Source organism: Haemorhous mexicanus, chromosome 12 (genome assembly GCF_027477595.1).
Source record: "Haemorhous mexicanus isolate bHaeMex1 chromosome 12, bHaeMex1.pri, whole genome shotgun sequence".
In the NCBI taxonomy this organism is placed as follows: Eukaryota; Metazoa; Chordata; class Aves; order Passeriformes; family Fringillidae; genus Haemorhous; species Haemorhous mexicanus.
In genome coordinates, this window is record NC_082352.1 from 12,709,826 (window position 1) to 12,716,929 (window position 7,104).

The following is a 7,104-nucleotide window of genomic DNA, read 5'->3' on the forward strand; positions in this document are numbered from 1 at the left end:
CTTTTTCAAGTGAAAAAGATCATCTGTTAACTGCCTCTGTGACTGCATGCACACAGCCAAGTGAGATTATTTTACATAAGTTTTATTTACTATTCTTGCCATATTTAATTAAAAATGCTTTCGTTCATCCAGTTTCATTAAATTATCCATTACCTCAGAAAGGCCAGTTTAGACTTACATTTCAGTTTGCAAACTCAGAAATCTACTTGTGATCTGCTAGAGCAAGCAAACCAGCATGCAAAGTCTCAAAATCAGAAGGAATAAAACCCCAGTGCTGCTTATTCTCACTGCTGGCAAACCCAATATATTTAAAACACATGCAGAAATTCAGAACTACTCACAAAGTGGGCTTGAGCTGATGCTGGTGAATATCAAATGAATGGTTTTGCAATATGTAAAAGACATACTGGGAGATTGGTATGATCTGCCAAAACCAGCCTTGGTAAACTGATCTCCAGAATGTCAGTGACCCAGCTGCAGCACTAAACCCCACCAGGCAGTGTGGGTCCTGTTACACCCAGCTGAAAGGTTGGGGCTTCAGATGTTTGGTCTTTTACAGGGTTTTAGAAACCTGAAAGAATTTCTCAGATTCTTTTTCCAACAAAAGTTTTCCCTGGAAAGGAAAAGAAGGCAAAGCAGTTGACATGATGCTACGTGGTTGTTAGTTTGAATTTAAAAACAGTCCCTGTGCATTGTTTTCCTCCATCTTTTATTCCCAGGCCACAAGGACCAAGGCAAGCCTTTGCTGGAGAAGCATGGATTGCCTGCACTCCCATGGGCAAGCTCCTGCAGAGGTAAGTCTTGTTTGGGGACTGTAAGCAAACAGTGCAAAAAGACCAGCTGTGAGACTTAGAATGAGTTTCTGCCATGTTGTTCTTGGTCATATTCCACAGATTACCTATTCAATCATTATTTTACATTAAAAAAATTGTTAAATGACAAATAAGTTCAGAAACTCAAGCTAAGAATTGTAGAGCATCCCGTGCTGTTGGTGTCCAGCCCAGCTGGTAGATCTCCCTTGTGCTGCTAGAAAAATATCTCCTTTTTTTCTGGCTAAACAATACTGACTACAAAAAGCCAAATAAAATGTGGGACCAGAACCTGTGACTACAAATAACTTCAGTCAGTCTGGGAAGGGAAACCATCAGGCTTGGCAAACACAGGCTGTAAATATGTCCTTCACACACAGGCTGTCCAAAGCCAGCAGGTTGCAGCAGCACTCTTAGTGGCACTGGGGACACCTAAGTGCAGCAAATTCCCAAGGGAGGTGACTCTTCCCCACTACATGTTCTCCTGAGACCCCGCCTGAAGCACTGTGCCCAGCTTTGAGACCCACAGCATAGGAAGGACATGGACTTGTTGGAGTGAGTCCAGATGAAGGCCCTGAGGATGATCAGAGGGCTGGAGCACACCTGTGAGAGAGCTGTGGCTTCTCAGACTGGAGCAGAGACAGATATGGGGAAAACCTTACAGCACCTTCCAACACCTAAAGGGGCTCCAAGAAAGGTGGAGAGGGACTTCAAGGGCATGGAGTGATGGGACAAGAAGGAATGGCTTCAAACTGACAGAGGGCAGGGTTAATCAGATATGAAGAAAATGTTGAGATTAGATATTAGGAAAAATTACCATGGGGGTGGTGAGGCCCTGGCACAGATTGCCCAGAGAAGCTGTGGCTGCCCCATCCCTGGAAGTGTTCCAGGCCAGGTTGGATGGGTCTTTCAGCAACCTGACCTAGTGGAAGGAGTCCCTGCCCATGGCAGAACAGGATGGTCTTTGAGATTTCTTCCAACCCAAACCATTCCAGGATTACTCGTGAACTGCTTAAAGCTGAACACTTGGCTGGATGATCAGCCCAAGTGGTCGTATTGTCTCCTTTCCCCCACAGGCACCTAAACCACTGCCAAATCCAGCAGACAGAGCTCTGAAGCTCCTCCCCATTCTTTCTCACCTTCCTGACAACAGGCTGCATCCATGGTGTCTGCACAGAGGCCCAGGGCAAGGAGGTGCAGCTCCTCTTGCAGCACTGTCCTGCCTGAGCCATTCCTCCCCATGGTGGCACCTGCACCATCCCCAGCATGGGGCAGATCTGCCTGCCCACAGGCTGTGCCTGGGGCACAGGGTCCTGCAGCAGCACAGTCATAAATGCAGCTCAACTGGAGGTACCTCGTCAAAATTCAGACTCTTCTCCTCCAGAGAGCTCAGCACACGTACCCAACTGCTCCAGCCTCTCCTTGCCATGGAGCTCACTGCAGGGTTTATACCTACCCAAACCACAGGTTAACAAAACCCTACACCTCCTTCCTTTGCCCCCCCTCCCCAAAAGAAACCAGCATCAGAGAGTGATTCTGCATGGCTTCAGCAGGTAACCCAGATGCAAACATCCAGCCAAGAACACCTTGAAGTTTGCCAAGATTTCACCCATTTCACTGCCTTAATCCAGGCTGGTTACATGATTTCAGCTTTTTCAAAGTTCAGCAACAAATGTGTAACGTTTCTGTCTGTCAAGAATACTGAGTTCCTCTGCTGTATTGTGTCTGATGGGTCAAACCCCCACTAAATCAAGCTCATCGTAAAGCAATACTAGCACACATAAATTTAAGCTTTTTAGTGCAGGCCTTTCATCAAGTCATAATGCTGTCCATGCAGCAAAATCTAGACACTTTGGAAAGCTTAATTGTAAGTTCAGGCTATGAAATGCTCATTTTCCTATTTAAACAGCTTTTTATCACCACTTCTTGTTGCCCTGTGGTGTATATTGATTATATATATTATACAGCAAGAGATAATTGTGTGAAAAGAGCTGTGTGCCATTTGAGAAAAAGGGAAATAAATAAGTCTATTTGGCAAGACTGAGACACACTGGGTGAGTACATGTCACTCTTCCTACAAAAGCACACAGTGATTGCAGGCTCTGCTGTAACCTAAATTGTAACAATTATAAAAGTAATTGTTAAATTACAAAAAGACATCAAACTCTCAGACCTCCCGGGGACCCTGTGCATTTGGCCATCCTCAGCAGTAAAATGAAAGGTGGGTGTCCCCTTTGTCACTATATCAGGAAAACCAGACCAGGTGGCTAATCCTCCTCAGGGAACTTGAACCTTGGCAAAGCATCTACCAGAGGCTGAACAGATGCTTAGGCACTCATTAACCAATTCATTTCACCGTCACGCACACAAATGGGAGTGTAACACTGAGAGCCTCAGAACTCTGCTTCCACCCCCACAAGGGAGACCCAAAACCTGCCCCGTGCTCATTTAACACGGCCCAGGTCAGGAACAGGAGTTTAACTTTTCCAGCCATCTGGGAACACGCCGGTCAGCAGCACAACGCAGCAGGAACCCAATTTCAGAGCTTTGGGAGCAGTTGCCTGTAAGTTTTTGGATTATTTCAGGGACTAGTTTCTATATTTTGACAAAACAGTAGCAAAGCCCTCAGATCCCAGCCTGCAAGCACTGTTAGATGAGCTGCCACTGCCACAGCACTGGTAGGGTCACTGCTGGCAGCTCCCAACCCTGCAGTACTGGCAGGCTCATGGGTTTTAGCAGGAGACCCAGCAGCAGCCTCAGGACTGGGTCCTAAACACTGCACAAAGCTTGAGGATGACTTGAAGCATCACATTACAGTGGCAGGGTGGCTCTAATACCTCTAGCAACTACCTGAGGATGGGATTATTAAAAAGAAAAGGAGCAACAGAAAAAAAACTACCAAACAAAACCACCCAAACAACAGCAACAAGAAACCTTCCCACCCCCCCCCAAAAAAAAAAAACAAAGTCAACAACAACAGACACACAATGAAAGCCTTAAGAGAGAATCAGAGAGCTAAAATACTGCAGGGATATGTTTACAAAATATAATTTCAGTAATACAAATACAACAGGGGATATGAGCAACAAGTCACAAAAGGCAAAGCAGATTTTTTTTTCTAAGAGTAGTTTTAGAAGTTTAAGCCATTAAATAAGAGGCAATATCTAAAAGGGACAGAGAAAAGAAGTTAACCCTGCCTCAAAATACAGTTAGAAAGAGAAAAACTCTCTTATCCAGCTACTTCATTTTCATGTTAGACAATAGCTGAAAGAAGAGCAGAAGTAGCAATGTAAGGAGCAGGACTCCTGTACACAGCTGTACTCTACTTTCAGCTCATTTGCTTCCTCCTAGCATAACATCAACAGAGAGCTAATCCATTACCTGGGTAAAACCAACAAGCCACTGGAGAGTCATTCAGTCAGGGCTGCAGGAAAACTTCCAGCAGTGCCCAGATACTTTTGCAGGTAAATCTGATTTTTTTACACGAGGTTCACTTGTTTAAACAACAGAAACCTCCATCAGTACAATGCTGGATGTTTGGTCAGTTAGGTGTTTCCAAAAAACATGGCTATGACCCACATCACACTTACCACTACCAACACCACTGCAGCTGCTTTAAAGAAGGCATTAGCCTGAGTTCATATCAAAAAACATTCTTTGAACACTTATTTCCTGAAAAAATTATCTTAATTGGTGAAATGTAATGAAATGTGCTAAAACTAAACCCTGCCTTAGGCATCAGGGGCTGTCAGAACAACCAAGGCTGGACTGGAAGCAGGTCCCAAGGAAAAGTTTTGTTTTGTCTCTGCCTGTGATCTATCTTCCTGCCTGCCAGAGAGCTCAGAGCACAGTCATACTCACCAGGCAGCAGCCAAGGCTATGGAGAGCCTTAGAGGTAATTTTAATGGCCTTTGGCAGAACAAACCTTCTCTAAAGTTTGTAGTTTTAGTCTATTTTTTAAGGTAGAAGCTGGTGATGGAGTAACTTGTAACATGCCTCTGAAGAGGCAATGCTGGTGCACTTTGGAGCCAAATAGGAAATTTTATCCTCAAAGGATGAGAAACCAGCAAAAGTCTGAGTCTGCCTCTGTGTGTTTTACAGCACTGGGCACAGGGGGTACAGAGACTGGAAGAAGAGATTCTGAAGAACAAAAATGAAGCAGAAGGGAGACACGCCTTTCCAGCTGCCAATCTCCAGGCAACTGAAGCCCACAGCCCCCCTCCCTCCCCATCCTCAGGGAGAGACAGACCAACTGCTGCAGGACTTACAGGAACTGATCCTGCCAATGACAGACACGACCCAAGCCTCAAAAACCTTAGGAAAGAACAGCTCTGTAGACACACACTTTAAATAAATAAAAATCTCATCCCAGGCCAGAATAGAGACTTCTTAGACCCCAGATCACTGACAAGACAGCCAGCAGTGGTGCTACTGTCATGTCAGTGCAGCTGTTGGCTCATCCACAGGAGAGGCTCAGCACAGCTTTCAGATGCCAGGACAAAGCTCAGTCCAGGTGCAGCTCGTCCTGCTGGCAAGACCCCAGCTCTATTCCCAGGCCTCCTAATTGCATCAAAGGGAAGGAGAGTGGGAAAATGCCACAATTTTATTTCTGAAAGTAAGAGCTGGTGAGGATTATTTACACACAGCAGTTAATTCACAATTACATCAAACCCTTGGGTACCTTAATTCTGCGCATCACACAAATTACAGAGCAGGAAGGGTTTCTAATTGCAAGTCTCTGGGAAGAAGCTCAGGGAGCTGGATCAAAGTAGGTGGGATGGAAGCACCCAGGGAAGCTCAGAGATGCTCCACAAGGTTTCAGTGTACTCAAAAAATGCTCCTTCCTATATTCTGGGCCCCAAATTCAGAAACCTGTTAGAAAAAAAGCTGATTTTCCTGGAATCTTTCATTTACTCAGGAAACAAACAACACTGAAGCTCCCGATTCTCTACAGAATGACCTGCAGTAGGAAAAAGCGCTTGCAAAGCAGGAACGCAGCAGCTGGGGCATTGCTGCTGGTGCTGGAAGTGGCACTGAGCAGTCCCTGCTTGCTGCTCCCAAGAAACAGGCTGTCCTGGGCCAGTGCCATCCACACAGCACGTCCCTGTTGCATGCTCAGCTCCAACACCAGCTCTGTCCGGCCAGCAGGTGCCAACTGGAACAAAAACACCTTCAAAAACAAATAGTCCATTCCTCTGCCCAATTGTCCTATTTCTGAGAAACAAATCAGTGCTTTAAGGAGGCCAAAGCATGCTGTGCCCAAGTACAGCTTTTTTTTCTTATTTAGAAGATACACAAGTGCCTTCAAGCTTTCCTCCTTCCCTGCCATTGCAGGGGAAAAAGGCCCAGCAAAAAAGAAGATAAATGAAGCTGAATGTGCTTTATTACTTATTAGTTGGTAACATAATACTTGTGACAAGCTGAGCAGTTGTAGCAGGCGGCTGTGGAAGTCACTACAGTGTTTAGAACAAAAACAGGAATGAGAGACAGCTCTGAAAGGGAGATTTTAAGCACAGCTCAGCCATCCTACCGTGCCCAAACCAAGTACTGTTATTCAGTTAATTTAGTGAATGAATCCCTCAGGGTCTCCAGCCATCTACCACTACAGCTCATTAGAGCCCAATATCTGACTTTTCATGTTGTATCACTGAAAGCACTTATGCTTAAAATGTAATTAAACTTAAAACAAACAAGGGCTGGTTTCCCCCCTCGGCTGCCCTGGGACGTGCCCCGGCCCTGCCCGCACGGCCACAGGCACCCACCTCTGCCGTGGAATTTGGGAAAACACTCTGTGCTTCCCACCCCACAGGCTGACATTTGCCCCACCATTCATCCTGAGAGCAATTAGAAACCTAAATACTGGGTGTAATGCCTGGCTGTTGGGATTTAGACTCTTACAAACGAGTAATGCAGTAAGACTTGCTGTCCAACGAGGTGTCTTATTGAAATATCCCAGGCTGGTTTGCTTGTCACAGCTGTCGTTTCAGCCATTTGCACTTACACTGTATTGCTTTCATTACAAAAATAGAAATTTGTGTCCTAAGTGCTGTTACATTACTAATGCTAAATATTTAATTCCCCGGGGTTCTAATTATGGTTGAGCACTGGCAACACTGATTCTACTTTTTAATAACAACTGTAAAAGCAGTTTGAGCATTTTTCAATTAATTAAATACATAGTGTACGAGTAACCTCTTGTCATTTTGCCCTCCAGGACCTGAGCTAATTTGCGTGGAATAAAATGTTTTGAAAATTAACTGATATACTGGTCTGATCATTGTTGTTCTATTAAATT